Here is a 19,705-nt window from a genome sequence, read left to right as displayed (position 1 = left end):
CTCCGCCAGGTCTCTACGCACAGATGCCGATACTCCTCGCCGGAATAAATAAGGAATTGCAGAACTGGGCTATAATGGTTAAAAATGAAATTTCATATATATATATATATATATATATATATATATATATATATATATATATATATATATATATATATATATATATATATATATATATATATATATATATATATATATATATATATGTGTGTGGCAACAAGACCAACTTCCAAACATCTGGAACACAGCTGTATACACTCGTATTTCCGCCTGTTAAAGGGGAACTCCCTCCATATTTCTTGCCATTAATGATGTTACACAAGATAATGGTTCAGTAAAAGCTGGATAGTTTACTGGGCAGTTATTCAATATCCGTTATGGAGTCTCAATATTGGCAGCTTTCTACCGTAGGAAGGGCTCTGCTGGTCCAGCATGATGTATAGTTCAAATAATTAAGTAACTTTCAAGAAATCACTGATTTAATGGTGCATTCTTGAAAATGAAGTCAATTGTAATTCCCCTTTATAACATAAATCATCGATAGGAAACTGAAGCTCGCTTGAATGAACCTGTAAGCGATTTACAGGATGCCTTGGCTTTCAAAAAGCCTCAGTATACTTTTTACAAAGCATTAGCCCTAAGTGGGATTGTAGATTTCTTCAGTACTGAATGGGTCTATGTGGGAAGGAGAAGCCCTGTTTGAACTAATCTGTATTCTCTCTAGACTGGCAGAGAACATTACGCTGGAAGATCATACTCTGATACCACGTTATGGATAAACAGGAGGCTGATAATGATGCCGTGATGCGGCAGATTCTCCTGATACGCTGGGGCCGGTTTATCAGCTTTCGCGCACAGTCTTGGGAGCGGATGAGCCGCCTAATTTAGATAAGACATACCTTTTTTTGCTAAGTGATATGTTACAGATACAAAGAAGCGACAGGCAATGAGCGACGGAGATAGAGAGGACAATAAGATTAGACGGGTGGACAGCAGGCTCTTGTATTTCTAGAACAAGACAAAAATATTTCACCAAAATTTCAATTTGAGATATTCATTATAATATTATTGCGCGTTCTACGTCTCTTACACGAGCATCCACGCCATGGGAATTTTCACACACAGAGCACCCGGACGCCCGGCCCTGACTGGGACAGAGAACCACACTAAAGGTGAATTCTTCCGTAATAGCCGTTTTAAAATCATGTCCACTTTTGAATTAATAACATTTGTGGGCTTTGAACACCAGCTTTTTATGGAAATAAAAATGTTTTGTTTTAGCACTTAAAAGTATTAAAGGATGCGCCATAACTTTTTCTGAATTGAAACACTTGTAAATAAATACCGCAACACTGTTATTCAACACTCCAGCCATCATATGCACAGCCTCACCAATAAAGAATGCATAATAAAGTACTTAATGAGTACTACATATTAAAAAATAGTAACAAAACACTTGGGAAGAAGCTGCATTAGCTGCCCTAATGGCGGGTCAGAAGATTCTGGCCATTGATTGGCTGCACTTTCCTTGTATTTGCATGGGTTCACCGAGCCAGCTCTGGAGCTACCCGTCGGTAAGTATATCACATGGCAGAAGATGTGCGCCTTTTATTTTATTTGCTTCAAGCAGTCAAAACGAATGCGAAACTCCCAACATACAGGGTAGAAAGCTGCAGCTCTGGAGCTTCAGTGTTTTAGGAAGGTAAGTGCAAAGTGTGGCCTTACTTTCAGAAATACTAAGTTTCACGCAAGAGAAGAGTTTGTCCTGCTGTGAGAGACCTCGCTGTGAATGGAGCGCCGCATCCCGGGTGAACGCTTTACTATGTATTCATTATTGGCGGGCCTGTACGCAACATAATGGAATACAAATATTGCTCACAGGTATCCAAATACACCACGTACAAACTGTTTTTTTTGTACCATTATGTTATTGGGCCACTTGGCCTGGCTTGCCACCCTCCAATGTAAGCACAAGAACATGTTAAACAGCTCAAAGAACACTGTTCTGGAGAACGCAATGACTATCCCCCAAAACATTTCCTGCTTATAATCGACACACGCAGAGAAAAATGGCCGCTCCGTATGATGAACAACACATGGCATTCCAAATGCCCTGCATTATGCTGCAAGTTTTACATACACTATTATATATATACACACACACATATATATATATATATATATATATATATATATATATATATATATATATATATTAAAAGCAGACTAAAGTCTTGTTTTTGAAGCATGCTGTGAGTTATCCGCTTCATTTATAAAAGTAAACTTAGAAAGGCCCTGCTTAGAGCATTGTGAACACAGGGGTTCAAAACCATTTCAATTCAATAATGAAATGGGGGATGGGTGCTGGTAACAAGCCTCAATTACATTACACACGGACACATCTGGCCTGTCAGTTACTCCGCTATGATTCTGAGGGTCACAATAATACACTTCTTCCGTGAAAGGGACACCACGTTATGCCTTTACGGGAAGAAGCAGCCAATCGGCAGCAGGAAAGCGCTCCCTTTGAAATCAATGGGAACACTTTCTACACAATAGCCCCCCTGCCCAGTGTTGAAGGCAATGTCTGGAAAGTACATTATGTGCTGAGAGATGAATCCGGCCAAACATCTCCTGCTGGGAGAGTAGCTGGGAAGTGGGTAACGCCGCAGATTCATATGGAGGAGAACTCTGCAGAATCCTCCACCACAAAGGTTTACAGGTATCTCACCTATCACGCGCATTAAAGTGCATATAATGGCGGGAGCGTCCCTATAAGATGTTCTCCGCGCTGGGAATACTTAGCCACCAACTCAATCCAATGATAGCTGCCACCAGGCCCATGAAAGTATAGCACAATCTACATAACGAAAAGACTGAATTGGTCCTGATGCAACCAACACACAGACAGCACCAAAAGTCCAACGAAACAAATCACACAGCCCTCTTTACTTATCAGCTGATTGATTGGTTAGTTTCGTGGCATTTTTAGCCCAAAGCTCCCCAACTACACAAGATATGAAGTAACAGATCTCGGGCATTCAGAGTGAGGCTGTGACATTCCTTCACAGAAAGGCAGCCGGGCGGCGGGTAACCCGGGAGATACACAGTCATACGATGGGCTAGGTCTGTCGGGATCAGCAGCCCCGGGGCATTATCTTCGGATGAACTGGAGCACTGCCCTGCATGCAAGTACCGCGCACCGATTAACGTTCTTCCCCAGCGAGGACCTAGATCTCACAGCCCCGTATAAACTTATGTGAGGCCCTCTGTCAGCACAGGAATCAAGCAGCGCTGCATATATAACCTGATAGCGAAAATCACGGAGCGGTAATACTTACGTGACACTACTGTGTAATACTGAGCCAGACCGGCAGCGGCTGCAGGTAACGCCTGAGTATGATGTCACCACGAAGTTACCCGGTTAGCATAAAAACTTCACATAGGTCACCATCTTGGATTTCCGGAAAACAGGGAAGGGACCCCGGCATCTCCCTGGTCACATGACTCTAGTCACGCCCACTCCCCACCCTTTGCGTGCCTGCTTCTTTACCCTGCGCGTGTGAGTGTCGAGCGGTGAACGGGTTTGGTGTGGTTTGGGCTGGGCGCGTTATAGTGACCGGAGACTCTGGTTTAACGGTACAGTGACCGGAGGTTAGCAGCGAGCGGCGTGTCTACAGCAGTCATATGGAGTCCCAGCGGGTTATATAAAGAGCGATTCTGGTGAAACGTTGGAAGAGTGGTTTTAATATTACTGCAACCGGCGGCATGTATATGATTGGTTGCTATGGTGTTACGTTCATTTGTAAAACAGTATCGTAGTTATTTTTTGTGCATAACCCTTCTTTTTACTGTATGAGGTTACACGTGGAGGTTAAAAGGCTGATCAGCAGGGACGTACCTAGAGTATTTGGCACCCGGGCGGATCCTCTAATTGGCACCCCACACACACACAACAATTAATGTTGGCAAGAATTATTATTTCACACATTTTTAACTGTATGTCAACTGGAAAAAATAGAAATCTGGAAAAAGAAATTATTAATTTAAATAAATAACATTTACTGAACAGATATGGTGCAGCGTAATTCCCACCACTATACACTTGAGCCAGACATTGATGGGAGTGCAGCATAACCCCTATTACTATACACTAAGCCAGATATTGATGTAGTATGCCTCTGTCCCTTTAGCAGCCTGCTTTTGCCACTGCTACCCATTTAGCAGCCTGCCTGTGCCACGGTGCCTCTGAAACAGCCTGCCTGTACCACCACTGCCCCGGAATCAGCCTGTCTGGGCCAAGTCTGCCCCTGAAACAGCTTGCCTATGCCAAGTCTGCCCCTGAAACAGCCTGCCTGGACCAACTGTGCCCCTGAAACAGCCTGCATGTGCCACCTCGGCCCCCCAAATCAGCCTGCCTGTCCCACTTCTGCACTCTAATCAGCCTGCCTCTGTCATGTCTGCCCCCCCAATCAGTGTGCCTGTGCTACCTCTGCCCCAATCAGCCTACCTGTGCCATTCTGCCCCTAAACACTAATTTACTAATTTCATTCATTCACCCACTCACCAATTAAGATTCCCGCACCGCCTTACCTCCCTTGCAGATTTCACTGGTCCAGGGGCCACCTAATGCAGCCCCGCAGCTCACTGCGGTGCCCACGCACTTTGAGGAAACGCTATTCCTGCCCACGTTCCTGCTACCCCTGCGCAGGAAAAGAGCTTCCTCATACAGTGCATGGGCGCCACAGCAGTAAGCTGCAAGGCCGCATTAGGCGGCCGTCAGGCACCCCTTTATGAGTGGCACCTGGGGCAGCCCGCCCCCCTTTAGGTTCACTACTGCTTATCAGAAGCCTGATAGAGGAGCTGACAGGTCACTACAAACCATCATTGACCCCTCAGAGTACATGGTTAAGGGCAAGTTGGCCCTTAAAAATAATTTTAAAACCTGGAGGGACATGCTTGTCTGTGGGGCATGCTAAATTTTCTTTGTATTTGGTGAAATTCGTACGTCTTCGGTTTGGATGAAATGCGTTCAACGTTCTTGTTTTCTGTTTTCGGGAAATCCCATTCGTCCATCAGGGTTGCCACGGAAACCACAAATAAACACTTAGAAGTTAAATTGAAATGACAAGATTCTTTTAGTGTAGTTGAAATGGCAGCTACAGCATGGAATGAAGATTTTCGTATATCGGATATACGTTTTTCATTTCTTTCATCCAACATTGCAATGTTCACTCTTTATTTGGACAAAAAAGTAAAATTTGACACCAAACGAATTCATACAAAAACTATCGCGCAAGTCTACTACTTACACTCTAAGCACTCCTTGGCCTAGCAGCTTCTTTTATGTCCCCCCACCATCGTCTAGAGAGACATTGTTTTTTCTGTGACAGGCTACGTACTGATCCCCCAAAAAGCACAGCTCTCCCCACACTTAGTGGAACAGATGGCTTTCTTGAAAGTCAATCTCTCTAAGTTAGGTTACCCATCACTCAATATTTAAAGTGAGTAAGGTTCTAATGCTTCTACTGTCCTCCCTTACTTGGGGAATCAGCTCTTTTTCAAATATTGGGGAAATTCAGTACTGCGCCAAGTAGCTAAATGTGTCTGTCTGCCCATGCCTGGCCCGCACCCTGCCTCTGTTGGTGCTGCGGCCCAATCTCCTTTCTTAGTGTGTATATATATATATATATATATATATATATATATATATATATATGCTTTGGGATATTACATTAGTGGCTTTTTATGAATAGTCATATAATCAAGGTCTGCCGATGATTATAGGTCTGCCTATGAAATCTTATTGATTTTCATTCTTGTTATTCCTGTTTTATAATACTTTATTTAAAAAACGTCGCTGCCTGGTTTCCTACAGATAATTTATCACAAGGTAACTTACGTTTTTGCAACCTTTCGTAATACATGTTGTACTACATCTTGTTATAATGTGAGCCTATGATATAAGAAAATAAAGGCATTCTTGACATGAAACTTTTTGATGACCTGTGTAATTAGATTGTTTAGATCTCACCTACACATTATGAAGGACCAGCTCTGCCCTTTTTGGGATAGTTCTTTCACAACGCATAATGAAGTTGTTAAGAGGAAATGATTCATTTACCTAAAGTTCGCTGTGAATAAACCCTACTATTTAAAGTGGATATAAAATGTCTATACACCCCTGTTAAAATGCAAGTTTTTTGGGGGGTTCCCTCTCAAAGATTTCAGCTTGTTTTGCAATTGAATTGTTCACATTACAGGTCACATTAAAGGTGGAAAAAGTTCTGACATGATTTATCTTTGTCTCATTCTTTAACATCACAAGAACCTGGCATTTTAACAGGGGTGTGTAGACTTTTTATATCCACTGTATGCATGCTGTAATATGCAGAAGCGATGCCCTCTTTTTATTTTGCATGTTACGTAATGAGCTGTACATTTTACTGAACGTATCCTATCGCCTTCTACCCTTACTATAAAAAAGTTTTATCTGAAAATAAGAGTTGAGTGAAAGTTGAATTGCTTTCCAGGTTTTAGAAAGCCATTGTGGTTAGTAATAATAAATGATTGTATTTATCTACTTCGTATCATTTTCCTAGAAGAGAGTGTTGTCATCATGGGGTTGTGAGGACCATAGCACCACAGTGCCACGAGAATATAATCAGAATTTGGAGACAACTTTATAATCTAAAAGTCGAATTTCCAGTCTGACAGAAGTTAATAAGCTATGGAAATCGAAATAGTTTTTACTCTTGTTTTGTGAAGGCCTTCTAGCTGGCTGCAAACTGTTGTTCTCCATTGAGCTCTAAACCTATAAATGATTTCTCAGGATGCTAAGCCAAGTAATCCTTTCCCAGTTTTAAAGAAAAAATATTCATCTCTGTGCAGGACAGGGACTCATTCTGGTTGGGTTTACAGGAGGTGGATTAAATCATGAACTATGAATAATAAACGTTCATGTTAAAAATGTAGTTTGTGAACTGTGTTAATTTGGAGCACTGTCATTTTCACACATTATATTGTGTGTTGAAGCGCTTTCTTTATTTGATGGTCGCAGATTAGAGTGTTATATTACACCTAACAACAGCTGTAAAATGGGCACTGAGTTGTGGATCAGGACATATTAATGCAGATTTGGAAGCAGAACTCACGGATACCATATAACGATGGACATTCTTTTATATACAGATATATATATATATATCTATATATATATAGATATATATATATATATATAGATATATATATATATATATCTATATATATAAATTAAACTTGTGCGTTTAGATGCGTATGAATTTAAAAATGTCCCAAAACAAGGAGGGACCCTAACAAAACAAACGAAAACAAAGCCGGGAGACACGGATTTTCGTTTGGCTTTCGTTGCATTTTCACTCTCACGTTTACTCATACTCTCTCACACACTCATTCTCTCCCACATCGTCTCACACTCTCAATGTCTTCCTACGTCCCTGTCCTATCTGCTTCTTCTGTTGCCTCTTCCTTTTCTTCTGTCTTCTATCGTCATCCCCTTCTTCCTTGTATCAGCTCCATTAACCTTCAGCTCCAGCACTTCTGCAAAAGGGTGGGGCCTCCACACACACCTTCCATCCACATTCCCCACATATAACCTGACCAGCGCTCAGATTAAACAAACAAATTACAGTCCAGAGTGAGCCAACTTTGTCCCCAAACAGCCCAGCTCACAAATAATTAAAGCAATTCATCCACACTATCTACCCCCTCCCTAACCCCCTTCTCACACTATCTACCCCCTCCCTACCCCCTTCTCACTAGCTACCCTCTCGCTAGCTACCCTCTTCCTGCCCCCCCTTCTCGCTAGCTACCCTCTTCCTACCCCCCTTCTCGCTAGCTACCCTCTCCCTACCCCCCTTTGCAGGTTACTTACCATGCAGTCCTGTGGTGGGAGCGCGAGGCATGTGCCTCGCTGCGATGCGCGGCTTCACTGCTGAGCGCCGGCATATGACGTCAGATGCCTCACGCTCCCACCACCGCAGTCGGGGCAGTGTTGAGGCAGGTGGCGGCGGCAGGGAGCAGGGGAGACAGAAGGACGCTGAGCGGTTGCTGAAAACGACTGCTTGGCACCCCTCTCTCTCCTCCTGCGGCGTTACTATTGGGGGGGTTCCTACGGCCCTGGGGGGGGGGATTTCTTCATTAATGGTCCCCCCGCATGAGTTACTGGGGGGGGATCTACCCCCCCCCAGTTCCTACGCCCATGGGCATAGGGTCTGCGAAAAGGAGACGGGGATACAGAAGTGGTTAGCAGAAAAGGAAAGGAGACATTGAGAGAAAATTAATAAGAGTGTGAGAAAGCATGTGTAAGGGTGAGCTAGGGCTGCAACTAACGATTATTTTAATAATCGATTAGTTGGCCGATTATTTTTTCGATTAATCGGATAAAAAAAATGAATGTAAATTTTTCATTTATTTAAAATAATTTACTAAACAAATGATGTTAAATACAAACAGCAGAATAAAAAAACTTTGGTAATACATTTCTTGTCTTTATTTCCCAACCAGCCCCCCAATATATGCACATTTGAGCCCAGGCTTGCTACGCTGCCTCCCAGACATGCCATGCTGCCCCCCCACATATGCCACTCCACGCTGCCTCCCACATATACCACGCCACGCTGCCTCCCACATCTGCCACGCCACGCTGCCTCCCACATCTGCCACGCCACGCTGCCTCCCACATATGCCACTCCACGCTGCCTCCCACATCTGCCACGCCACGCTGCCTCCCACATCTGCCACTCCACTCTACCCCCCACATGCCACTGTGCCTGATACGCCTTATACCCCCTGAAACACCACTCCATCCTCCCCAGACATGCCACCCTGCCTCCCAGACATGCCACTTCTCTACCCCCAGATATGCCACTCTACCCCCAGATATGCCTTACACACCCTGATACACCACTCCGTCCTCCCCAGACATGCCACACTGCCCTCCCCACATATGCCTTATATACTGTATATGCCTTATACCCCCAGATATGTCACTTCACTGCCCCCAGGATTTAGATTCCCCTAAATTAACCCTTAACACCCCCTTATCCACAGCATCCCCTAAATTAACCCTAAAGACCCCATCAACTACAGCATCCCCTAAATTAACCCTAAACACACCATTAACCACAACTGCCTCAAACTAACCCCAAACACCCCATTAACCACAGCTGCTCCTAAATTAACCCTAAACACCCTATTAACATAACTGCCCCTAACTTAACCCTAAACACCCAATTAACCATAACTGCCCCTTAATTAACCCTAAACACCCCACTAACCATAACTGCCCCTAAATTAACCCCCACCTCCCCTAACTTTCAGTAGCCCAAATATATATATATATTACATACATATATTATATATATATATATACACACACACACACACACACACACACACACATATATACATATATATATATATATATATATATATATATATATACATATACTTACAGTTAGATGAGTGTCACAGCCATGTGGTTCTGGCCTGGAGAAGGAAGGGGCGGGGCCAGTTGTCACAGTGATTACAGGGAGGGGGAGTAAGTAGGAGCTGCTGCTGTGAGACGGTGAGTCAGACTAAACGGATTATATAATGAGGGGGATTTTTCAGAGCGTTTGCTCTGAAAAAACCCTCATTTTATAATCGATAATAATCGATTCAACTAATCGATAATGAAATTCGTTGCCAACGAATTTCATTATCGATTATTATCGATTTTATCGATTAGTTGTTGCAGCCCTAGGGTGAGCGACAAGTAATTTTGTCTCTGAATAAAAAAAACAACCCTTGTCCGAGGGACCATTTTCACTAGTCTAGTATGTGTGTATGTGTATATATATATACCGTATTTGCTCGATTATAAGACGACCCCGATTATAAGACGACCCCCCAAAATCAAAATATTAATTTAGGAAAAAAACAAAAAGCCTGAATATAAGACGACCCTATAGGAAAAAAGTTTTACCAGTAAATATTAATTCATGTAAATTATTTTTTCATGTTTAATAAAAGCTATGATTGAGAAAAATATATTTTTTAAATTTCCTTTTATTTGCCAACCTGCCCCCCCAGTTATGCCACTCTGCCCCCAGAAATGCTTTATACCCCCCTATTTGCCACTCTGCCCCATGATATGCCTTATACCCCTATATGCCACTCTGGCATATAGGGGGTTAAAAGGCATATCATGGGGCTGAGTGGCATATAGGGGGTTAAAATGCATTTCTGGAGGTATATAGGCATATCATGGGGCTGAGTGGCATATAGGGGGTTAAAATGCATTTCTGGAGGTCCAGAAATGCATTTTAACCCCCTATATGCCACTCAGCCCTATGATATGCCTTTTAACCCAGCATGTACTGGCTGCCTTGGCTTGATAGGAGTGTGATTGCTGTTAGCAGTTTGATATATATATATATATATATATATATATATATATATCAAACTGCTAACAGCAATCACACTCCTATCAAGCCAAGGCAGCCAGTACATGATAGTAGTGGGATTACAGCCTCCCTATGCCATGCTACAACCCCCACCCCCCTTACACATCCATGCTATCACACACAAACACATTTAAATACTCATTCATTCCATTAATCACACATACTTCACACATTAAACACACATTAATCACACATACTTACCCAAAAACCCTCCCCCACCCCCTTACCTGAACTGCAGATCTCTCACTCGAAGACTTCTGCAGGGGACCGGCTGTAGAGCAACTTCTCTGGCCCCGCCCCCAGAGGAGGGAGGGGGAGATAGAGCTCTGTGAGGACGCTGCAAGCTTCCTGTCCTCCTGCTTCTAACAGAAGAGACGCTGCTCGCGACCGGTAAGCAGCATGGCCCCAGCAGACATTTTTTGGGGGGTCTGAGAAGACGACCCCGATTATAAGACGAGGGGTATTTTTCAGAGCATTTGCTCTGGAAAAAACCTCGTCTTATAATCGAGCAAATACGGTATATATATATATATATATATATATATATATATAGTTATAAAATTACTATTACTTCCTGAGTAAGATTCTACTGTTGTGGCAGGAGGAAATAAATTAAAACAGCCTAAGAATCTTCCTCCATCCCGGTTGGGGAAAAAAATCTATGTATCCTCAGCATGGAAAATGTTACAAGTTGAGTTGTGAATGTTATAACATGTTTTATAATGAGTAATTTCTGTTTCAACGATGGCTTTCCTTAAAGTAGTTTCAGTGATTCACCATTTGAAATGCTTTTTAGCGTCCCACTGAAGAATAATACAAGTGTCGACTAAGGCTTTTGTAACTTTTCAAAGCCATCTCTCCTGAGATCCAGATTCCTTCACCCTCAGGTTAGTGGCCATCTTCCAGAACCTTGACTCACCACAAGGAGTCTTGCTAACACATCCCATGATCTTTCTTCTAGAAATTTAGGGGCATAACAGAACTATGTAGTGCACTTTAACACATCACGTCAAGTACATATTAGTTGAATAAAGGCATACACCCATGCTTTGGATTTAGCCTACGGAGTATTCATAGTAATCTTTGGTAACAAGCTTAGTAGTAAGGACCTTCATCAGCATGCCTTAGTGCAACTTTTTGGGGGCACCACACAGATCAGCCTTTTATTAGAAATCAAAACAATATTTAACATAGATCTTATTTTTTAAATATTTTTATTAATGATATTACAAAAGGTCTTAAAGGTAAAGTATGCATATGATACAAAGGCTTTCAACAGAGTAGACATTCCTGGTAGAACAAGCCAAATGGCAAGTGATTTAAGTAAATTAGAAGAATTGTTGAATGTGTGGCAGCTCCTGTTTAATGTTGATAACTGTAAAATTATGCACTTGGGATGTAAAGCTCCCAAGTGAGAATGTTGGGTATTTTATCAGATATAAATCTAAAGAAGAGCATTTGATTTGCCTTTACCTGCCTCACTATTAAATAATTGTCATCATTATTAAATCTTGCTGCTTGTATGGTTTGGTTCCAAGATGTAAGGGGCACATATTTAAAACAATTGAGTCATTTAATTACATGCAAGCAATGTAATAAAAACATATGTTACATTGTTCATTTACAAGCAAGAATGATACGGCGATAGACACAGGTGGCAAATGATTTGCCTAGTTCTAGCACTATGCTATGCACTGCGACATCAAAGATGGTCTTTTTTTGAACATTTTTTAAAAAAAAGTCTAAAGATATATTTTCATACTAACTGTGTCTGTAATCTCTGCTGCATTATATATATATATATATATATATATATATATATATAATGTGTGTGTGTGTGTAGCATCTTGGTGAATGCATTTTAAGTGTACGTCTCACACTCCATCCCCCTGATGAAGTTGTTCCCTAGTTTCCTTTTTGAATGAAATATTGCAGTTACTGGTTTTCCCCTAACATACAGGGCAACAGGAAATCTGCCAACAACATCATCAGCAAGCAGCCCTTAGTGGTTTATCTTCTAAAAAGATATCACAACCTACAAAATAAATTACTTTGAAATAATAAAGAAAAAGTTTTCAAACCAAGTATTTAGATACAGGAGATGTTCAAACTTTATTCATTCCTTATGTTTTCCATTAAAGGAATCCGCTGGCTTTTAGAATGATTCTGCGATAGACAGAGGTGACATCCATAAATCTTTCCTTTTATCACAGCTGCCAAGCAGCCTTGTCAGACAATGTTCATTGGGCTTCAGATACTTTAAAAGTCTTTATTCAGACACTTGAACACATTTTAACAGATGTTCTATAACTTAAGCATCATCCCAGCCCTGCACACCAATTCAGTGTGTCTTGACACACTTACCAAGCTCTAAGAACCTGCCACCAGGCAGCTTGACCTTGAGGAAGAGCAAGAGTTTGTAAAAAAGGTTAGTGTGACCTGAGTGTTTTAAGATGCAGCATATTTCCAGTATATATATATATATATATATATATATATATATATATATATATATACATACATACATACCTACATACATACACTGCAAAAAATATAAAAGAAAGCAGAGATAAAGAGTATGAGAAAAACCTTGTGAAATAAGCACAGGGTTACATGTGGTTGTTGGGGAATGTAGTTAAGCTGTAAGGGTTAATTGCAAGGGGTCAAACAAAGGACACCTAAGGAATGTCCTAGTATGTGCTCGCGCAGCTTAGTTTTGCCTCCTTTTTGTTTTAGGATGCGCTCGCAAGCAGCTCACACCGCTTAGTTTGCCCGCTTTTGCATTTAGTTGCGCTCGTGGACAGCTTGCGCTATGTTTGGGCGGGATTTTAAACTATAAAAGGAAGTGAACCTGAGGCGTCCGTTCACTTACCCCTGGCTAGCGCTAACTGACTGCACTGACCTTTGAGTCTGGTGAGCGGCGGTTTTCAGCAGCATGGAAGAGCTGCAGAATTGTCAACCGCCCGCCCGCCCGCCCTTCCCCTTTGTTTATGTTTAAAATATATATATATATATATATATATATATATTTTAAAAAAAAATGTGAATAATGTTATATTTCTGTCGTGGCTTTTATTAGGGTTAGAGTGAACAATTGGGGGTTTTGTTAGGTGTCAGGCTGACCGGCTTTTGGGGCAGTTGGCCTTGATTAAATTATTTGATAACTCTGTGGTTTGGGCCAAGAGTTCTGTTTATTTGATATTTAGTCACAAGTTGTTGATGCAAAGTTGTTTTTGATTTGGTTATTGTTAAATAAATTTGTTATGAGCTAAATAAAAGACCACGGCCTTTGTTCATCCAAAATGTTTCAGTTGTCATTTATTATTATTTTGATACATTTGGTTACAATCATTACACCATACAACCGCATGTATGAACAATTAAATCTTCAAATATGTAATAAAATAGAGCAAAGGTATGACCATTTGTTCTAGAATGTAATTATTTGGAACATAACACTACTGGGATTAGATTATGAAGTTTTAGGTAAATTTTAATACAGCAAGAAATGTACATTGGTGGAAACTCAAATTAGGGAACAAGGTTTTTCCATGGGAGTTTCCCCTGGGTGATAAATGATGGCCAATGGATATTTAAGTTTATATCAGGATAATACCTGTGGCGTTTAGAATCAGATTATAGAATGTTCCTTAGGAAATGTAGGATAGTAACACCTGCTCCATAAGCAAATGTACATAAGAGTATACCAAGAAATAGAAGCCGGCATATAAAATAAATTTGAAGGCCACGCAGACATGGTCCTTCTTTAAACATTTTTTTGAATAAGAGTAAATAAATGTTCATACAGCCTTTTACATCAGTTGGGGATGTCATCTCTGAGAGTACCGATTTCCCATACAAACTAAATATACTGTAATGTTTTTCTTTATTTAACTATGTTATTTTAAAGGTATAAGAGCATGGGTTCTACCCTCGTTCGAGTACAAGTCTTTTATTTACTTATGGCCCTGTGCTTGTTGTCACATGAAAAAAGGGCATCTGCAGTGTGCTTAAAAGTAAAATATAATAATCAATTTTGTCAGACTACTCAATAATCCCTAGAACTAGCCCAGAGACCATCAGATGTGTCTTAAATGTTGGAAACCATTCTATGAGAGTTACTATTTAGGGACCGGGACTATTTCATTTTTGTGTGGCGAATGCTGTATAATTATTCACTCATCTGTCTTGAGTTTTCTTGCTTTCATTCCCCTTTTTCCCACTGTTAAGGCATGCCATTATTCAAAGTATTAATTAATACCACTCAACATGTTTCTAAAGTAGAATATTTTACGAGTGCTTGTTCACCAAAGTAGGACTTGAGTGTACTTGAGGTTTGAGTTTTAGGTACCTAAATCCCATGTTTTGTGAATCTTATATTCTTGATTGGTTTGTTGGGGTTTTGTGATATAAAATGTATTATCATTGTTTAAGCTATTTGTAAGAACAAATCTAAATCTATTTAAATGGAAATAAAGCTGATTCTTTTACTCACTTATGGACCACTCATGTTTGCACCTAATATATAGATCCAATCGAGTGATGGCCTGTTCTGCTGAAATTACATAAATGCTTGTAACCTCATGCTTGTCTATTGTCTCTGACGGAGTGCAAAGTGTCTTGTTCCACAGTAATTTAACAGAGATCATCCTTTGCTCTGTCCTCAACTCTGGACACATGAACGGCTAATTTAATGAGATAAGGTATCTAGTTCTTTTATTGCCTGGAAATCTATGTCTAGTCTAGGCAACCTCCAACAATAGGGCCTGTGAGTTGTGATACTTTATATCTGACATAAACATTCAGTGTGTAGAGATTGTAAAATATTTTCTAATTTACTACACAAACTAGTGTTGTATAAACCCTGTTTTGGGAAAATATTGACTTACATCTTGACCTACATGATTTAGGGATATTTGCATTCCAAGAAATAGCCTTACAAAAAGGTTCTATGGTACAACTATTGACTCTAATGGACTGAGACCATGGATTTACGCAGACTCGTACAGGCACCTGTAAGCATGATACAGACTATGATAGAAAAAATGCAAAATTACATTAGACCAGAATAGGAAATCCAGGTTAGCATTCCATGAACCAAACATAGGCTGATGGAAGGACCGCTGAAAATTAGGAATTTGTTCAGGGCTATGAGCACTTGGTAGTGTTAAGACTTGGATCATGAATGTAACAGCATGTGTGTCTTTTTGTTTTTTCAAAAAAGCAAACAATATGACGCTACTAAGCTTGTAAATTTTATTATGTGCGGGTTAGCATGTGCAAATCGAAAAAATGAATGGTTACAAAACAAATGGCATATACATATGTTGAAAGTGTTTTAGCATCATATGTTAGAACATACTCTTAAGACAATGTAGAGAATACTACTGATCAGCGACAAGTGTTACATTGTATATGTCTTGCCAGAATTGCTGTATGTCTTTCTACACAATATCTTTCAACAAGTTAAGAAAATTACAAACAAGCAAAGCTGCAGCATTGGAGACACTGGGAACAGGGGACATTGAAGCAATAATGTAACAGATAGTTGTTGGTCCAATAGGGGATATGGGAGGGAAGAATCCTTTCTTAATACCTTCCCTATTTGTCCAACATCTGTCTATTAAACTATAGGTCCAATTGTGTGACCTCCTAGCGTTTGCCTCCCTGCATCAGTGTAAGAGAGTGTGGTTGGATGAAATAGGGGACATAGGAGCAGGGCCGTGCCGAGGTGGGTGCGCTTGAAGCGATGCCACCGAGACAGAGGGGAGAGAGCAGTGCCGAATGGTTGCTGAAAACTGCCCCTCTCTCTCGAGTCTGCTGCCTGGGTCCCTCTGCAGATCTAATATCATGAATTCCTTTGATATTTATGTATCTACTTTCCTAAAAATAACCTTAGTAAAGATATAGTGGTGGGGGGGCACAATTATCTGTTTTTGCACCCAGACGTCAGTAACCCTAGACTCAGCCCTGGGTGGAAGGAAGGCATCTTCTCCCCTTTCCACCTCCTATTAGTCCAATGGTTTGGAAATGACCTTATAACACCTTCCAGATTGATGGTCAGCAACAATTGCTTCCCTAAGATTATTGCTGTCTTTCCTCCTTAGCATTGTGTTAAACCTTCAGCTTTTATAGAGGCGGTCACACTTGCTGATGATCAATTAATCAAGGGCATTAGATTAGCAGCACCTGTGTAAGTGTCTTAGTTCTTACAGAAGCAGAAAGGGTGTACTTAGTTTTTAACACCTGGCTTCTCAATTTTGGCTTTATTTTTGTCATTTTGTGAATGACACAATGTAAAATGTCATATGTTGTTCAAAGAAGGTGTACTTTCTTTTTCACAGGACCGGAAATGTCTAAGCACTTTGGACAGGTTTCAATAGCAAAGAATTACCTGACAGACGTCACTGAAGAAGCCCTATTGGGTGAAACGCGTTTGCGTGTTGGATTATCGTCATCGCGCTAAATCTGCAAATCGTTTACCTTGCAAAGGAACGCTGAGACTTAGATGCGCTATAGACTGCTTTTTTAAAAGCACGCTATATTTTTTAAACATTAAATATATATTTATACTTTACCTCCCTGCCTTTCTGTTCTTATATCGGCTAAATCCGGATTGCTGCTGTGTGGACGACGCAAACTTACGAGGAGGGCATCTCCAAAGCAATTTGTTCGGCGGGAACGAAGCCGGCATTTTTTCGTTACATATCCCAACAAGTCAGAGCAAACTCGTTGCTCATTCTCATGTGAGTGGAACACCATACCAAGATATATTTGATTTTCACATATTTTGCGGAAAGCACTATGATTTTTTGTTTGCTTTTTTCTTTTTCTATATATTGACACGCGATATTGACACAACGAACGAAAACTGGAAACCAATATAAGTATTTGTTTATTTTTTATTATATTGCACTTGTATTGAATTAACAAATCACTATTTCTTACAATTTTAGGCGCACTTTACTCTATTTTTGTTTATTTTGATATTTTTGATATTTTGTATTTTTGGGGTTATCCTAATAGTGTTTGCTGCATTTTTGTATATATTCACCTATATTGATTTATATATATATATATATATATAATTGTTTAATTATCTAACTATATTTAAGCGCCTGATCACTATTATTATTTCTAATAGCAAAGAATATACAACGATCAGCCATAACATTATGACCACTGACAAGTGAACTGAATAACACTGATAATTATTATCATGGCACCTGTCAATTGTGGGATATATTAGGCATGAAAGCAAACATTTGGTCTTCAAAGCTGATATGTTATACACAGGAAAGGATCTGAGCGACTTTGGCAAGGGCCAACTTGTGATTGCTAGACGACTGGGTTAGAGCATCTTCAAAACTGCATAGCCGTAGACCAGTCAGGGTGCCTATGCTGACCCCTGTCCACTGCTGAAAGTGCCTACAATGGGCATGTGAGCATAAGAACTGGACCATGGAGCAATGGAAGAAGGTGGCCTGGTCTGATGAATCACATTCTCTTTTACATCACATGGATTGTCTGGTGTGTGTGCATTGCTTACCTTACACAGCTCTAGCCCTGCCCCCTGGTCCACGTCACAGCTGTAGCTCCAGACGCCTGTCCTTGCCGCGCCTCCAGCCGTGCCCCCATCCTTCTTGCCGCGAGGACCACCGGCAAGCCGGGAGCGGATAAGTATTTGACTCTGGGGGTCTCTACACCGGCGGGCTTCCCGTGGCTGAGTGGCAGCAAGACCCCCAGATTGATCCTCCAGTCTAAAAAAAGCCCCAGATGTCCGAAGTGTACGGGCAGTAACCTGTCCGTTCTTGCCGGGACCCGTGGTTGGGATATTGTTGGGATAATTCCAGTTCTTTAATTATGGTCAATTCCAGAACTCAATAACCCAGCAAAAAAAAACCAGAAAAAAACAAGGTGAAATATTATAGTGTAGTAAATAATCCAATAAATGTGGAAAAGGTGTGAACAAATATGCTTATGGTATGCTTTATGGAGCATCAAATGCTCCTATATAATGGCTTCAAATGGAGGATGCAAGGTTTCCTGTATATGCATATGCTTTCAAGATCCCATCAATGGTCAATGTGGTCATATATCTTCAAAGGGAGGGTTATATGAAAAGATACCTTTAATAAATAAGTAAAATATCCACGCTTACATTAAAAACCAGATCCGAAGTCCCAAAATATGTTCTTTAGTACGAATGCCTGAATTGCAGCAGCGCTACTGATTATTATAATAGTGTCCAGCAACCTCCACATTATAGCTGGAGAACACTGATGTAAGTTAAAAAAAAATTATAAAAACAAAAATATAAAATGAATACATTTAGGAAATGCCAATTTATATGTAAATGCTATTCTCACGGGTGCTAATGAAGCATACCTATATGTCTAACCCTGAATGAAAGTGCTCAATTGTTCATAAAAGATCTGTTTCCTCTAGAAGGTCAGTATATTTGGTTACAGTCAATGACATCTTTCACAATTTTTATTTAAACCTCATTAACTTCTGAAGACCTTCTCAATGATTTCCAGGAATACACAGCACTTAGCTGTGCCCCTTCATTAATGCATTGTACTTGCTGCCAGCCCATGCCCATCCCTTGATGGATATTTCATTCCCATCAGTGTGAACGGAGCGCTCTGCTTGGCAGCTCCATCAATGCATTAGAATCCTATTCTATTCTGCCATCTCTGCACTGCTTCCTAGCGAGAAGTCATGTGTATTTTTATTACACACTATATCTGGCTCATTAACCAACTCACTGACAGCAGGGCCAATTACAACAGATTTCAAACCTCTTGATAAAATTTAGGCAATATAAATTACAAGGTTATGCCAGACCAGAGGTTTAGTGTAGTAGCTAGCAGCCTTTGGCACTTTTGCTGCTGTGAAGAAAACGCCCAATAAAGCGATAGGGATTGTAGGAATTGCAGCCCACAGCAAATGCTGAGTAAGCAGTTGCCCAACCCAGGGTCATAAGTTATGTAACAACTATGGCTGGGAGGTTGTTAGAATGGCAACTGAACTGTTTCGATTTGATGTTTTGTGTTAAACCCCCCCCCCCCATGTTTGTGTTTAATACAGGTTACATTGACCTCATTTTTAATTATTTACTCTTATTTGTTCCTGAATAAGGCTGCCTGGGATGCTGGATAGATGCCGTTATCCTGGGACTGCCACACATCAGGCATTTATCTTGTATGCTAGCC

At 40.6% G+C, this 19,705-nt stretch overlaps 1 protein-coding gene across 5 annotated transcripts in view; it reads right to left on the bottom strand.

The window, feature by feature from the left end:
• Nucleotides 1-3,478, bottom strand: part of LPP (LIM domain containing preferred translocation partner in lipoma) — a 110,156-nt gene extending 106,678 nt beyond the window's left edge. For all 5 annotated transcript variants that reach the window (XM_053458772.1, XM_053458771.1, XM_053458776.1 and 2 more), the window contains exon 1: nucleotides 3,342-3,478. The gene's annotated coding sequence lies outside the window, so the exon portion shown is untranslated. The remainder of the gene's footprint in view (nucleotides 1-3,341) is intronic.
• Nucleotides 3,479-19,705: the final 16,227 nt, after the last annotated feature.

Source organism: Spea bombifrons, chromosome 3, assembly GCF_027358695.1.
Source record: "Spea bombifrons isolate aSpeBom1 chromosome 3, aSpeBom1.2.pri, whole genome shotgun sequence".
NCBI classification, from domain to species: domain Eukaryota; kingdom Metazoa; phylum Chordata; class Amphibia; order Anura; family Pelobatidae; genus Spea; species Spea bombifrons.
The sequence above is the reverse complement of the archived record's forward strand: the minus strand, read 5'-3'. Positions and strand labels throughout refer to the sequence as shown.